This window comes from Cygnus olor, chromosome 3 (assembly GCF_009769625.2).
Source record: "Cygnus olor isolate bCygOlo1 chromosome 3, bCygOlo1.pri.v2, whole genome shotgun sequence".
Classification (NCBI taxonomy): Eukaryota; Metazoa; Chordata; class Aves; order Anseriformes; family Anatidae; genus Cygnus; species Cygnus olor.
Window position 1 is genome coordinate 114,129,054 of NC_049171.1, and position 15,785 is coordinate 114,144,838.

At 43.7% G+C, this 15,785-nt stretch overlaps 2 long non-coding RNA genes across 2 annotated transcripts; both read right to left on the minus strand.

Moving 5' to 3' along the window:
* Positions 1–1,193: 1,193 nt before the first annotated feature.
* Positions 1,194–4,262, minus strand: LOC121068518. The gene is made up of 3 exons (XR_005818925.1): positions 4,063–4,262; positions 2,888–2,957; positions 1,194–1,962 (listed from the first exon to the last, which is right to left on the minus strand). It is a non-coding gene; the product is annotated as an uncharacterized LOC121068518 (long non-coding RNA).
* A 3,500-nt stretch (positions 4,263–7,762) lies between these two features.
* Positions 7,763–15,259, minus strand: LOC121067940. Its single transcript, XR_005818519.1, has 3 exons — positions 15,076–15,259; positions 8,702–8,938; positions 7,763–7,910 (listed from the first exon to the last, which is right to left on the minus strand). It is a non-coding gene; the product is annotated as an uncharacterized LOC121067940 (long non-coding RNA).
* Positions 15,260–15,785: the final 526 nt, after the last annotated feature.

Genomic DNA, 15,785 nt, shown 5'->3' on the forward strand with positions numbered 1-15,785 from the left:
GCAAGTTTCAGCTTTTTTTCTTCTGTTAATAAGTATTTTTTTTGAAAAAACAAAAAGAAAAAGAAACAACAAAAAGAGCTTTTGAAGCTTGTGTCTGTCCTTGCATTAGTGACAAAATCTCCCCTGACCTGAGGACTCAGACTCTGCAGCAGTGAATTGCAGCAGAAATAACAGGCACGACAATACTATCAAGAAGGACACATCAGAAGTACCTAAAGCTCCAGGAGACTCTGAAAGATAATTTGGTGCCCACTGCAGGTGGCTCCAAATTTGCACTTCATCAAGGGTGAATTTTGATTGAGATTAGTTAACCAGCAATTTCCTTTCTCAATGGCTTTTAACCATTTCTTGTTTCCAGTGCAGTCTCGGAAGCTCTTTGATACACGCTCAAACATTTTGGAGAGGCAGCAGGAGTCAGTCCAAAGTTTTAGTTCAAGCTCAGTGTGTGTCCTTCAGCTGGAAATCGTAAAGCATCCCTGGAGATATCTAGCTGAACCTGAGCTGGAAGGCAGAAAACAAGAGGGCACCTTTCCTGCTCCCTACAGAGGATGCCGACAAGAGCCACTCTTGATTCATGGTTTACATCCACTGTAAACAAACCCCTTCTTACTGATCTTATGCTAGGTTTGATATACCTGTGCCTGCATAGCCTTTATATTCATTCCTATCTTCCCTCTGCTCCCTGTCTTTTAGGACTGACTGCCTGTGATAGTCTCTCTCCTTTCACTGCCTATCCAGAAGTGTTCCCATTCTTCCTCACAATTGTGCTGACAGTCGTCTGTCCTATCATCACCAGATATCCAGCCATTACATGATTTTTGGAAAATACATACAACTTTAAAAATTTATCCTGAAAAGAAACTTGCTTTGGATATTGCACAGAAGGTTTAGGAATCTAGGAGCTCCCAGTTTAGGAACTGCTTTACATTATACACTACCTTTTTGTCCGAACTGATCAGAAAATGCCCATCTGAGCTAGTTATTCCATAACCAGTGTGTACTGACAGATCTTGAAAGAAGAAGGGTGCTCATAATTTGTGTCCAGCTTGCTTACTAAGGCAGCACTGGATTTAAGGACAGGCCCAGATTAACTTGTGCATTAGGTCATTTTACAAGGCAGCGATGCCAGTGGCTGACTGTCACCATCGAGGGACAGAGCTGTGACTTCTGTGTGAAGATGTTGCAGTGGAGGTGAGAGCATCCCTGTGCCAGTGCCTGGAGGACCAGTGTGGAGCAAAGATGCACAGCCAGAGTAGCTTAACACCAACTTTATTAAAGCTCCTCATTCCTCTGGCAAATTGATTTGGCTTTCGGGACAATTAAACTAGTTGTGCCTCCATCCAGTCTGCTTAGTGGTGTAAAATTCCAATGTAAAATGAATCTCATCTGAAAGAGCAGCATTTGTAATGGATAGTGCAGCTCTTTGTAACGAGATCCTCTTATCTCCTTTGACAAGTTAATAGTGAGCAACTGCAATAGTTAGCAATGCGGACAACACGTAGCTACTGACATCTGAGCCAGCAGAAGGAGATGGGCTTTACACATCAGAGCTGAAGTTTCAGGCTCCAGAAAACTGGCCATCCCCTTCCTACACAGGGACAAGCAGCACCACTTTTGTACGTAGCACAGAGCTTGTCCTTGCCAGTTACCCACACCCACACCACTGCCAGGCCAGGCATGCAGGGCAGTGCGAACCTGCTCAGCCCCTACCCTGCTGAATCACTCAGCTGCAGTGTGTCAGCCAGAAAATTTCCCCCTTGGACAGTCACATACCTCTGCAGGTAAGCATGAAATCAAGCCTAAAGCTCTTGCACAGCTGCTCCTCTGGCACAAACATTCCCAGTGTGGTCAGCAATTCCTGCAGATCAGTCTGAGAACACCAACACTGCCCAGACATCTCCAATCCTCTCTGTGTACCACTCCAAGCACTTACACTTATTTCTTCCACCTTGCCTTTTCCCCCTGAAATCCAGAAGAATGCATCTTCATTAAAAATAAAAAATAAATAAATTATAGATATATATCAAACCACTCCCTTAAGGAGAAACCTAATGAAAACCAGCCACACCACTGCACATGGATTTTCCCCAGAAGGGAGGATGCAAAAGCAAACAAAACGAGGCAGATGTTAGCCCTGGTGCTGAGAGTGCTGCTGGAAGGTGCCTGGGTGCTATAGCAATGAGAGCCCAGAAGCCTGTAGTGCAGAAGCCAAATACTTCACGATGAGCTTTTCATGGCACACTGTTTTGAAATATCTCAAGGTGATGTGGCACGGACATAATTTAGGCAAGACTAGATTTTCCAAAGCAAGACAGCATGATAAAACATTACCCTTCATGATATACAGCTGAAATTATACTACCTGAAAAGGCAATCTCTCATCTGAAACACTGAGTATCAAAATCATTTGATTTTTTTTTCCATCAGAACGTGGAGAAGGTGAAGCACATTAAAGCAAAATTTCTTCAGATTGAAATACTGGCTGTCTTGCAAATACAGAACGCTGGAAATCACAAGTTGTCTTCATTTCTCCAATCATTTTGAGTTAACTAAGTAACTACCTAAGCTTGTTTGTAAACTGCAGTGACAGCGTTGTGGTTAAACTCTCAGATGTATTTAAAAGATGCCCTAACTGACTAAAAAAGGAAAAATAACAACAACAAAAAAAAGCTCACAGTTTGTGCGTGTTACATTATATCATCATTTAACTGTAGAATGTTGGAGTTTGCTTTATCAGGATTTGACAGTATCTACTTGACTAAGCAGTAGCTCAAACACACAAAAAATAAAATATAATAAAAACACAGAAAATGTCATGCCTGCGAACTTCAAAGCGGCACAAGGCTCAACGAGTTTAACACTTTTTACTGCAAAAGGAACTGCTTACCCATTGATTCATCTTCTGTTCAGCCAGGATCATGCTGTCGGTACTGCTCAGAGTACTAAAGCATTTCTCTCTGCACAGTTTAAAAAAAAGATATAATAAAAAAAACGTCAAGGCCTCTGCTTAAGGCTACAGAGGTACCTTGTGGTCTTTAGAGGAGAGCTTGTTAAAAATGCATCATCCCAGTGCAAGAGCAATAGCCTGCCTGCAATGAAAAGGTTTGCAGAAGCACGGGGCAGCTGAACGAGAGGAGAAAGGCAGTGCTATGGAAAGCAGCGACTGATGCAACTTAGTGCTTCATGGCTGGTGGCAGTGATTCAAGAACACTGCCACAACCAATGTATGGCTGATCCTTCATCCCAGATGGGGCCTTTTTTTTCCCAAGGAGAGGAATACCGTGGGAGGTGGGCAGTGGCTCATGGTGCCTTTTGCAGTGCCCTAGGAGAGAAATAGAAAAGTATCTCCCCAGCAAACACAGGGACACAGCTATCCTGTGGTGGGAATGTCCTGAAACCCTGCTGGGAACAGCAGGGGACATGACTGGAGCACGTGTCTGCAGGGGCTTGCAGAGCTTGCAGAAACCAGCCCCATCTACTGACATGGGCTGGGGGAAAATGATCCCAAAGCAGAAAGACCATATAACTCCCAAATCTCCCCCGTTACAGCAACCTTCCTACCTTAGTGTCATTGCACAATAGACACACTTCAGTGCTACCAGCCAGTGATTTTAGAATAAAACAAAACTACCAAACCAACAAAAAACCAAAACATAATGAAACAAGGTGCCAAAGCCCAAGACATTTAGAAACAATGAGAACCTCAAATTATTAAAATTTGCTCATTTATGCATCTTCTCCTCTTGGAACCCTTAGGGTTTACATCTTTGCAGGAAGGCAAAGTAACTTCTTTTTTTTTCCTCCTTTTTCTTTCCTTTACTGAGGAAAGTGTGGCTACTTTCCAAGTTGTATATGACATAAGATATTCTGGACATCAGCAGTCGGGCATTCTGCAGCAGCATTCAGGTTCCTTCTTTGTGTTGAACTTAGGAAGTCAGGGACTCAAGCATCATACAATTTTACGTGAGCTCAGTGGGTGTAGGATAATAAAACAGTTTAATAAAACTGTTTTTTCCCTTTTAAGCAAAGACATTTCTACAAGATTTTTTGAAAAAAACTCACCAAGTATACCTGACAGAATAGCTGAGTCTTCCTTCCTTGCCCCTGCCCCCTTGAAGGAATTATTTCTTTTTTTTTGGTTGTTGTTGTTGTCACCTCTGTGAGGATGTTTGTGTTGTTTCTTTCCATATATTTCAGGTAGCCCAGCAGCACGTGTACTATAGTAGATTAATACACAGATGACACGAAGGCTTATGTTTCCACCTATTTGGGGGGATATAGGGACACATATCACTACATAATTCAGTGGGAATATCTCTTTAATATAGGAGATGCTAAAATAAGCTTTCTGTACCTGTTCTCCACTTTTGATTCCAAACATACTTCAAGCAGTAAGTTGGCACAGTAAGGACAGATATGTTTGCAGGTGTGTAAAAATATACACATCAGCCTCTCAGTCCTGAACACATGAACATAGCTGACAGACTGAGCAGCTCAGTGGGATGGAGAGGATTAACACATCAGGAGCGAAACGCAGAAAAACAGTGTTATTTCCCCTACTTCTACCCATTCTGCCTTCCAGAGTACCGAGTGTATTGCACCAAGTGTCACACGCCGTCATGTTTCAGATGTGCTAGCTGATAATTTAGATAAAGACCAAGAGGCCCAAGGACAGGCGGGAACATTATCAGCCCTAACTCTGAGGATGACAGGTTGTTACCACAATTTCCTAAGAGGCTGCAGTTGTGAACTCTTCTTCTTTTGATGCTTTCACCCCCTACTCTGCAACCTTCAGAAACCAGAGTTTAAGTCTCTTTTAAGTTGATGTACTACAAAGAAACTGAAAGAAAGCCTTGGGGGGAAGATATTGGCTTTAGCTATTTGATCCAGCTTTTCACATTGCTATTCTGTGCCCGGTTCTGAGAAAAAGAAATCCCTTTATCCTATGATTCCCTACCTAATCAAAACTAGGCTATTTTATCCAAATAGCCAAGCCGCGCTGCTTAACTCCTGCATTGATTTTAGCCCCTGGAGAGTGAGATCTGAAAGATCTTCCTTGAAGGACTAGTCAGAAAGGAGAGCAATTTTGCTGCTGCTGCCGTGAAGCCATGCCTTTGTCCCAGAATATTACTCTTCCCGTCGAGAAAACAAGCAGCGTGACGAGGGACCATAGGCAGCAGCTCCCCTCTGCCCCACACTTTCACCAGGGCCATGTGTTTCACCTGCACAGGGAAAGCATCAAGGGAGGGCCTCAGAGCTGCTGCCGGGGTGGGGAAGTGTGGCTCCTATTAGGGCAGGTCTAATATTAGTGACGTGGATGGAACATCGGGCAGTGGATGGACACCGTTTGCCACACCTCCCATGAACAAAAAGTCTGCAACATTTCAAGGTTCTGCCACCTCTGTGTGGCAGATATTGCCAAAGGTGGAGAGGTGAAGAGGGAGGGATATCAGTAGGAAAACAGCATTAAAGTGGAATTTTTTTTTTTTTTTTTTTTTTTTTTTTTTTTTTTTTTTTTTTTTTACTACAAAATGACACAGGGCTCCAGCACAGCCCAACATCCCCTTAGTATCTCAGTTTTCCTGGAAATCTGCGGCAGGAGCATGGAGACATGGGGATCTGTCCCATTTTCCAATTTTCCTTTAAAACACAACCTATCGGGTAGGCAGGAAACACCAGAACACCCTGCATCTCTTCCAGGGACACAGTTCCATTACACAGAGAAAACAATTACTAAATCAAAAGCTACAGCTTGTTTTTCTGTTACAGGTGCCAATGCCACAGCAGAGTCTTGCAGTTAGGGAAGCTGATTTTGGAATACAAATGAAAAGCACTTTCTGCAGATGTCTTACAAGTAATAAGCTGTGGAGTATGCAGTCCCTTTGGCTCCCAAAATCACACAGATGAAATGAAGCCATCACTACATGGTTGGGTCCCCAGCAGCAGCAGAGAGAAAAAAAAAAAGCTAATTTCAAAATAATTGTGACTACAAGATGAAGATGTTCCCTTCAGTCTGAAATTGATTTTGAAGATTCACTGTGCAAATGAATTACAGTGCCTGCATTTTGTTTCTTTGCTTTCTAAACTCACTCCCCCCACAATATTCCCTTGCATGCTGCTCCATCTTTGCCAAAAAAATCCTGTACACTGCAGAAAAGTTATCCAGCCTCCTTTGACCCACCTCAAGCTCTAAAGTTATTCTTAACCTCATTCCTGCAATCTCAGACAATTGTAACATCACATATAGCTGGATCAAGTCTCTCAGCACTGGTCCTGCTAAAGCCAACGTGCACTTCTAAGAGCAAACTCTCGCCAGACCACTGGTCTCCATGAATTCCAGATTAAGGTCGGGCTGATACCTTATCCTAGGCCCTGTCTTCACTCTTACAACTCCCCAAACCTGTAAAATAAAATGTATCATTGCCAATCCCCAGTGCAGTTAAAAAGGCTCTCCACTAAGCAGGGCTTACCTGCTTCTGCTTTCCTCTCCATCTCAGCTTAAATCCTACCCTGACCTTTGCTTTAATGCTTTAAGGATAACTGCAATGTGCTCATGCAGGCAAGCTGTCTAACTCCTCCTGAACACTGCCTTACGCTGTCTTATCTTTATGTGCTGACAACAAATGAAGCAGAAATAATGGCTTTTTTTTTTGTTTTCTTTTTTTGTAGCAGAGCATCCCAGAAGACCTTGCATAAGGTCTGTTGCCCATGCTGCCCAAGGAGATGCTGAGGCATTGCCATTCTCTTTTGCTGTTACTTATGCTTCAGAAAAGGAAGGCAGGACCCTGAGCTTTCCTCTAAACTGGGATGCAAAGATAAATTTACTGCTTCGAGAAACAGAACTGGTGCTACAGAAAGCCGCCACTGGATTATGATTTGCTTTGGAGCTTTGCTGGCCAAGCCTTTCATAAAGGCATTGACACTTAGGTTTCTTTTTTGGTTTGGGTGGGTTTTGTTGTTTTGTTTGGTTGGTTGGTTTTGGTTTAATGCTGGACAGTACTGGTTCGTACTGTCTGTCTCCCATTCTCTCATCTGAAGGTTTATTTAGAGGAATCATCCTCTTGCATTGCAGTAGCTGTTACTGCTGCAGCCTGTGTGGTGACTCCAGCAGCCAGAAGACACCTAGGAGATGAAGGTGTGTTTTCTCAGTGCAAGCAAATCACTCCAATATCTCATCTCCAGCCAGCCTAAGCCAGGATGATGCATTCGGGATCCACCACCATAGGCAGGGGTTGCTCTCAGCCCATCCCCATGCACCAACGGATCAGGAAGCAGCAGGTTTGGGAGCAGCATCCCTTGTGACTTTTACAACAGAAGCAATATTTAACTGAAAGAAACAAGAAGAGGCCAGACAGATGGTGGTGGATCCCTTGCCTTCCTCCATTCTCACTCAGCACGAGAAGGAACCAAAGTCACTGGATGCAAATTCTGCAGAGAGCCCCGGCAAGCATCTGGAAGCTGTTCAAGTCTGGATCACCCCAGCCTCAGAGCAGCTCATATCCACTCACTTTCAGTTTTTTTCAACAGTGGTAACAATATCTTCCTCAAACACCAGGCTAAAAATATCTTTTAATATCCACTCACCTGCACCTGTATTCTTTTCCTTCTCAATAAAATCTTTATTTTTTTTTCCTTAAACAAAAGTGGATGCATAGACAAAAGAAAAGGAAAACAATGGGGGAAACCAAAGCATTATGGATGTTGATTACAACATCCATAGTTAATGATGTCTTAGTTAATGAGCCCATGGCATACCTTATTTTCGTTTTGGCATCTTATTGTACAGCAGAATCTTCTTTCTGTAAAACACATTTCCGAAGTTCGCCCTACACACCGACATGCCTCTGCTGGAAGGCGCTTTGTACTTGAGAAGCCAAGTGCCCACTGGGGTTGCTGTGAAAACAGGCTTTCTGTTGGACAGGAAAATAAATTGCTGTAAGAATACTGAGCGATTACTCAGGGAAGTAACAACGCTAAAACACATCTCTTCAAACAGCATGGCAAATTTTAGAAATCCTCACCCTCTAGAGCATTTCTGATAGGTTTCTGTGGGCTGTGGTCCCCCGCCCCAATGCAGCTTGGTATCTCTGTTCATGATTTGGGGTGGGGGGAAGAACACTTCAAATGACTACTAGCGATACATCACGACATGCACACAGTGACACAGAAATTAGGATGAACATAAATAACAATGAGACCCAGTCAATTAAATCCAGTGAAAGGCAGCTGCTAGCTGCGTGAAATTCATAGTTAAAAGGGAGCTGCTCTCAATTTCCAGACAGGTAGCAGTGAAGAGACCTTCCTGCTTCTCTCATCTGCAGCTTCTTCTCATCAAACATGGGGCTACTGGAAAGGTCAAGAGACTCAGCACCGCACGGCTGCTGCTGTGCTTACCTTCTATCCCATGGCCTAGAGGCACCAAAATCAAACCTGAACTTAAGAGCATCCAGCTGGGAGAACGGGATCAAGTGAAGAGACCGGTGGGTGGCAGATAAAGGAGAAGAAAGCCTGGGAAAAGATGAGAGACTCTGTGTAGCTCCATCAGAAAGTCAGAGGGGCTGAGCAGACTAAAGCAAAGAGTGCTATCAGACTAGGGGGCTGTTTAGTGGCTTTCAGGATCAAAGCCAAGCAGAATTTTGTCCAGTATACTTTTAATTAAACTTTTCTACCATTGCGAAAATACCTCCATTGATTTCATTACCTTGTTCCTGGCTGTCAGAAGTCAGTGCTGGCTGATTTGTCTTTTCAAAGTCCATGTCTCACCGTTACAGCACACAGCTTATTCTGTACAACCCCAGCCTGCTCGCAGACTGACACATAAGGGCAAGCTCCTGACCTCCATGAACCGACAGACATATACTCACTGAAGCTGCATGAAAAGTTCTTCTTGTTTTCCTGCTGGCTGTTAGCTCTCACTATAGGACAAAGGATTCCTCAGCTTCTTAAAAAACAAACAAACAAACAGATGCTTTTCAGATATTGTTGTCATAAACGTTAAACATTAAAGCAGAAAATAATTTAATAAATGAAAATTTCACCACCTTGTTACCTTATTACAGTTGTGGCTCAGCACCATAGTCACTAAAGTATTTATCACTGTTACATAATTTTCAGGCTGCTTCTCCCAATTTCATAGATGACAAAACAGAAAACTGAATAGATTACGTGGCTGCATAAATTGCTGTACACCAGAGGTTCTACAGAAAGCCTGCCATTGATTTAGACATCAAATATCATCCATGTGTATATATGTATGTACATATATATATATGTATATAAATATATATACAGGCTTTCCCTTTATCTAGATTTTCATATTTAAAAAGAAGCCATAAGAATGAAGCACCTCCATGTGTCCTTTTCTGTAGGCAACTCCTGTATAAATGGAAAAGTTACACTTCTTCACAACCACGCCTGTGCAATCCCCACTAGGGTTAAAACCATATCAAGAATTCCCTCACATCCTTGACCATCATCTAGCAGAATTAATTCAAAAGCCTGCTCACAGGCATCGGGGGGAAGCATGTTCATCTTTCTATTCACAGACTTTTTCACTATTTCCCTTGCAACAGTTGCTCTGAGCACAAAGGACAGCTACAAATCAATGCTCCATTTATTACCTATTTCTGGGATCAAAAATGCCAAATTTAGACCTGTCAAATTCAGGAAGAGTGCGTGCACACAGGCCAGACAGTCTGTGTACATCTGAAGGGAATATACAGCCACATCCAGACTTGCAGAACTAGCAGAGAGCACGACTGCAACCCTGAACCAGATGTGCTAGGCACAGCTGACAAGAGGTAGGCAGAATATCCAAACCCTGTAACTCTTACTTTGCAGGAAGGGCAAGGAGTAAAAGAACATGCTGATAGTAAGGAATACTTATATGACCTACCAGGGAAATCTATCTAAGCATAAGGATAGTTGTCAGACTCCCTGGGGAGGCTCTAAAATCAGGCTTTTACTGTAGGCTGAAAATCAAGCCATAGTTGTCTTCTTGATAGCAGTCCTCATATTTTAGTATTAACTCCTTATATAAGGGGACAGGAAAATACATATTGCAGGGCTCTGTGCTCTCCCTGGCAAATATTTCTTAGCCATGTTCTGTTTTATTCTGAAGTCATCTTTTTGTATTAGGCTGCCCTCAGTAAGCTTAACACAGCTGTTCATGGCTGCTGCTGACTCCTGCTTCAGGAGCTCAGGCTCAGCAGCATCACTGCGAACAGAAAACCACTGGAAGCACCCAAATCTCAAATCCTCTGTGCCTGCATCCCTACAGACCTGTCTGTGCTGGGCTCTTCCATCGGCTACCCTGCAGCACAAGACCACTGCAGGCTTACTAAAGGCTGATTTTCAACAGAATTTCATTTGGACCAATTTAAATTTATCTCTTTTCTCTTTCTCCTGCATGGTTTGAGCTTCCCACCCCACTCTCTATGTATGTTCCCCTCTGGATCTTTGAGATCTGCAGCTACAAGGACAAAACATCCAAAATACTTCCCTGCGAGTCTTTCCCTAGTCTTAAATGTTAATGCTTTGTACAACCCTGCCATGCGCTGGGGGACCCTTTACATTATTTAAGGGCTGTCAGTCAGGTGTGAACCTCTCCAATGATTTCCCATTCACTTCTCCTCTCCTGGATGTGTCAGGAGGCTGCAGCCCATGACTCGCACTGGGGAATAACAATTCCATTTGTTTGAGTCTGGCCTGGCGCTGTTCACTTCTGCAGCCCATATAATTCTCCTTACTCCGCTTTGTGTGACATTAATGACAAAATAAATAATTCAGCATGGTTTTCACCCAAATGTAGCCCTGTCAGAGACTAAGATACGATCTTTGCTAGCTTATTTAACGTAACAAGCAGTTGAATTGTTTTTTTAAAGGTTGAAACTCTCATTTTAGTGGAATTTGGTGACAAAGCTCCCCTGAGACCTGATGGTAACTAAGAGGTACAAACTCCTGCTCCTGCCACCCTGGCTTCCCATGTAGCTATCTCATTTGTGTGCCCACCCAGCAGGTCTGCATCTTCCTACCTTGCAAAATGAACAAAACAGGCTGGCTTTTTAGGAACCTGCACGTAGCTCAAAGGGAACATGAGCCAGACAGGACAAGCTGAAGAGCACTAGTGATGTCTGCACCACGTAATTATGAGAAAAGAGAACACTTACTTCAATAACAAGTCCTGGCAGTGAGACTTCAAGAATGAAACCACTCCTGATTGGGGGTCTCAGGGCAGTGGGTGTTGAATCCAGCCTCTCCGAGCATTTGAGGCATGCTGCTTGTCTACATGTCTAACAAGATTGCTATTAAAACAAACAAACAAACAAAATATTTTTTTTTTTTGACAATAATAACAACATTTCCAATAACTCCACCAAAACCAGGATATGCCCTTCACTATCCACTCCCCCCACCAGGTAGTTTTCCTTCATTTCTCATACTCTTGATCCTACTTGCCCTGTGCTCATTAATGTTTTCCCTGAGCTGCCGTGCTAAAATTGGTGTTAATAGCTGTATAATTTCTGCATAAAGGAACACTCCTACCAGGAGAATTCTTGCAGCTTTCTATGCTGCTTCCCCTTACCCAGAAGCTTATCAGCTCCAAAATGATCTGAGGGTTGCATTTGGATCAAGACCCTTATTTTCTCATGACTTTATATTCGCCTCCTGTTCTTCCCCCCCCCCCCCCCCCCCCCCCCCCCCCCCCAAGCACACCACTTAATCTGTATGTAAGCAACACATTCAGAGGTGGCAAATACATCATGCCAAATTATTCTCTCCTGGAGCAGGGTCAATTTGGTATTCATATTGGCTTTTCATTTATCCTGGGTCTACAAAGTGATTTTACTTTCTTTCAGCTTCAATTTACCTAAACTATTGGTATCCGATTTTTGATTCTACAGAATTGAACTGTGCCTAGACTGCTATCCAGGGTGCTTTTCCTCATGTCTGCAGAGTCTGTTTTTCCTATTGTGCAATTGCTGTTTGGGAAGATCATAGTGTGCGTTAGATAGCTGATCAAATAAAGCCTAATTAATTCACATAGAGAGAGAAATCATTAAGGATTGTGATTTCAAAATCCATGAATGGCCCATTTCCTTCAAAATAAGATAATAATGAATAGATGATACACTTTAAAGTGTAATCTAAGGAAAATTGCTAATTGTTTCACTGGAACTGGAAACTGTGCACATGGAAAGGGATGCATTTACCCCCAAAGCAGCTGTGATTAAGGGGGAATCGAAGAGACAGGAAAAGGTATCCATTTGGGTTATTTGTCTCCAATCCTGGCCAAGAAGACCATATTACCCCAACCAGAAGCTCTTTCACAGCCCAGGTCCCTTAGCAGCCCGCAGTTTCCTTAGGAGCTCCTTCTCAGACTCACTCCAGTCATGCTTTAATGTCTTTCTTGTTCTCCCTTTATGAAACCTAATCCTAAAAATAATCATAGTTCAGCCATGACTATACGGTAACTCCCATACCATCTTTGCAAGGGACAAACATAGCCTGGTTTAAAGTCCTGATTAGCTAAACAACTGGATTAATCAAAAACATATTGACTTATTAAGCCAAAAACTAGAGTTTAACAAGAAAACCCTTACTTTTGAATGACATTAAGTCTGCCCACTCAATAGAGATTTTAGCTTTGACAGTGTCACTGGCGCAGCTGACCGTGAGCAGGTAGAGAGCCCCAGAAAGTTTTCCCTAAAATACTCAGCCTTATTGGTTGAAATAACTGCCTTCAAGGCTGGACTTCCTCCTGTTTTTTTTGAAGTAAAAATATTTTACACTAACATGAAATATTAGAAAATATTCTACACTAAATTTTATTCCTATCATAAAGAAGCTCAACTTATAGTTCTCTCAGTACAAATAGCAAGTACACGCTCCCAGCACGGCAGCCCTGCTATCATGTGTGAGGTGGCTCCCAGGGTAGAGTTACTCCAGATTAAAATGAATTTTCATTTGTACCAGAGGCCGGATTGCACTTTTCCATGGCTGCACCCCAAAGCAAGCAGTCGCATCCACTGGGATCCCTCTGAAGAGATGCTGTGCTTCCAGTGGACTGACTGCAAGCAGCAATGCAGCCGGTCCCTGCGACTCCGCAAACCGCAGCCTACACCCCACCAACCAGAGCTCGGGCTCATTTATCACCAGTCAGGGAGCTGATGACTTCCACTTGCACGTCAGTGCCCATCCCTGCTGACAAGTGGGCCGTGGAAAAGAGGTAGGGAAAGGTGGAGCTCACTGCAGGCAGTGACTTCTTGGAACAATAACAATTTTGCTCTTGAATTCTGGAACATGCTGTGCCTTAAGCATGACATCAAGAAGTGTTGTGTTGCTTTGTCCCCAGCTCTTCCACCCACCTAGGGTCTCACCACCCCACTTTTTCTCCTTCTGCCTTAGTTTCCCCTTGTCTGTCAGCTTTGGGGCTGAGGAGGAGTGGAAGTGACTCTTTGGGGGTCCTTGTGCCAGCTTGATCAGAAGGGTGAAGGTGAGTCTGTGGTCTCGTGCAGGGGTCTGGCTTCTTTGGGAAGACACTAAACCCAGCACCACAAGGCCAGCTGACGATTTAACACACACTCACACTGCTCCTGTCCCACAGCACCTCACCCACTGATGTATTCAGACACCCCGTATGGCTTTGCCAGGATATCAGCCCAAATAGTTAGTGCACCGACACTGCCACTGCAAGGACAGCAAAAAGGGATCGGTGCAACCATCCCTGCTCTGCGTGCAAAAGAATATTTATAACTTGAGTGTTTTGCTCAGGGAGCTGGAGCCTAGTTTAGTCTCCTGTTTCCTGCTTGCTTTCCTCTCCCCAAACAAACACCAGCTTTCCATCATTAATGCTCAGAGCCTCGCACTTCGAGTTTCCTGAACTTGTGTTTCCCTTCCCTGTAGATGCACCCTCTCCTCGGAGGAGGAGTTACCTAAGGTGAGGGAAGGTGTACACAGCCTGACCATCCACAGGACCTTGCTCAGCCCAGGTGAAGGATGTCCCCAAAACAGCCTGCACCTCTCTGATGTAGCCTTTGACCACTGTCCCTCCAAGCCTGCTCCGTGCCCTGTCTTTGCTACAGCCTCAGGGAACACCATCTCTGCCTGATCCTAAAAGACGAGGTAGTTGGGCTTCTCCCAGCTTGTGCAAAAGAGGAGCACAGCTCGTTTTTTGTGTACTGGAGTAAAAGCCTGCCTTGCCTTCAACCAGCGATACATACCACGCAGCAGCACAGTGGATGAAAGACAAGAGCGTTACCTCACCAGTGCAGGCACATCATTGCAGCTAGCACTAATAGGAAATGTATCTTCTTCAGAGGTGCTCTTTTGGAAACACTTTGCACAATTAAGTAGAGGTAGGTGAACCTCAGGACCCTGCTTTATTCACAAAGAAATGCAGAGGTGATTGACTGAAACCACTGACTATTGCTGGCATCAGAACGGGAAAAAAGATCAAAGTGTTTTGAATTTGCATTTCAAATTATAACTCAAGCCTAAGTAAAAGGTATTTAAAAGTCCTCAGCGCTACTAACAACAACAAAAGAAGGTCAAACCTAGAATGAAATTATTTTTACTTTCATTAGAAAACAAATAATTCAATTTCTCACCCAGAACTGAGGGCAGAGAACCAGAGCGTGCCCTGCCATTGGCACATGGGAGATTGGGTGGGTAATTCCATTAGCACTGTGGGAGTCCCTCCACATTAATTATTATTATTATTTTTTTTTGTATTAATGAGGAAACGAGGCATCAACAATGCAAAAACTTTTGGAACCTTTTTTTTGTCCCTACTTCTGGATTTCAAAGAAGGACATTGCAGTTTTCCCATCTCTTCCAGAGCATGACTTGTGTGTTACTAAATCTTCACGTACACTCAGCCCTGGAAGCAGGGAAACGTGAACTGCTGCAAGCAGCAAGAAACAGAAGTGCTATTCCCTTAGCATTCACAAACTTGGATGCCCTTAAAAGCTGTGTATTAAATAACAGTGTAAAGGGATGGGAAAATAAAGAGTTAACCATTCAAGAGCAAGTGGCTGTTCTCCATGCAGGCACTTGACTCTGTAACATCCTCACCAAGTAACTGTGCGGGGCTCTCAGTGTTGCAGCCATTGTTTCATCTCCTTATCGGCGCTGCACACTGCCGGGGGCTCTGCAGCTCTTCCCTGAGAGGGCTCCCTCCAGGATGTTCAGACACACGCAGAGCCCCAGGAAAATGAAAGCGCTCCCAGCCGCTGCCCGGCTTCCTGCACGCCATCTCTGCAGACCTGCGCAGCGTGGAGCAAAGGAACAGGTTTTTGCTTTTAAGCTGGAAAAGTAGCATGGCTGCTGGGAAAAAAAAAAAAAAAAAAAAAAATCAAACCTGCCTGCTGCTCTTGTGGTGGTTTTTTGAGAAAAGCTCGGTCTCTAGGTTCACCAGGCCTAAAGATAGGACAGATCAGATAAATTGCTTTATAAGTTTTCTAACAGTTGTTGCTGCATAACCACATCAGGCTTGTTCACAAGTGAAAACACACAGCACTTCAACTAGGTTTAATTTAGAAAGTGAGTGAGCCCATCTCTCTCCAGCACCTAAAAGGGGGAAATAATAACTACCTGGGGTCAGACATCTACCTTTCCAAAATTTCAGTGTGGCGAGGCCACAAGGACCACTACCTGCAGGATGGGACCTTGAGGGGCTGCAGCTGGGGACCTGTCCAAACGCCTTCTCAGCCAGAAGGCAGCCCCAAATTGCAAAAGCTGCATGTCTGTTTTGTAACTAATTTTGGCTCTTGGTGGCTTTTCTT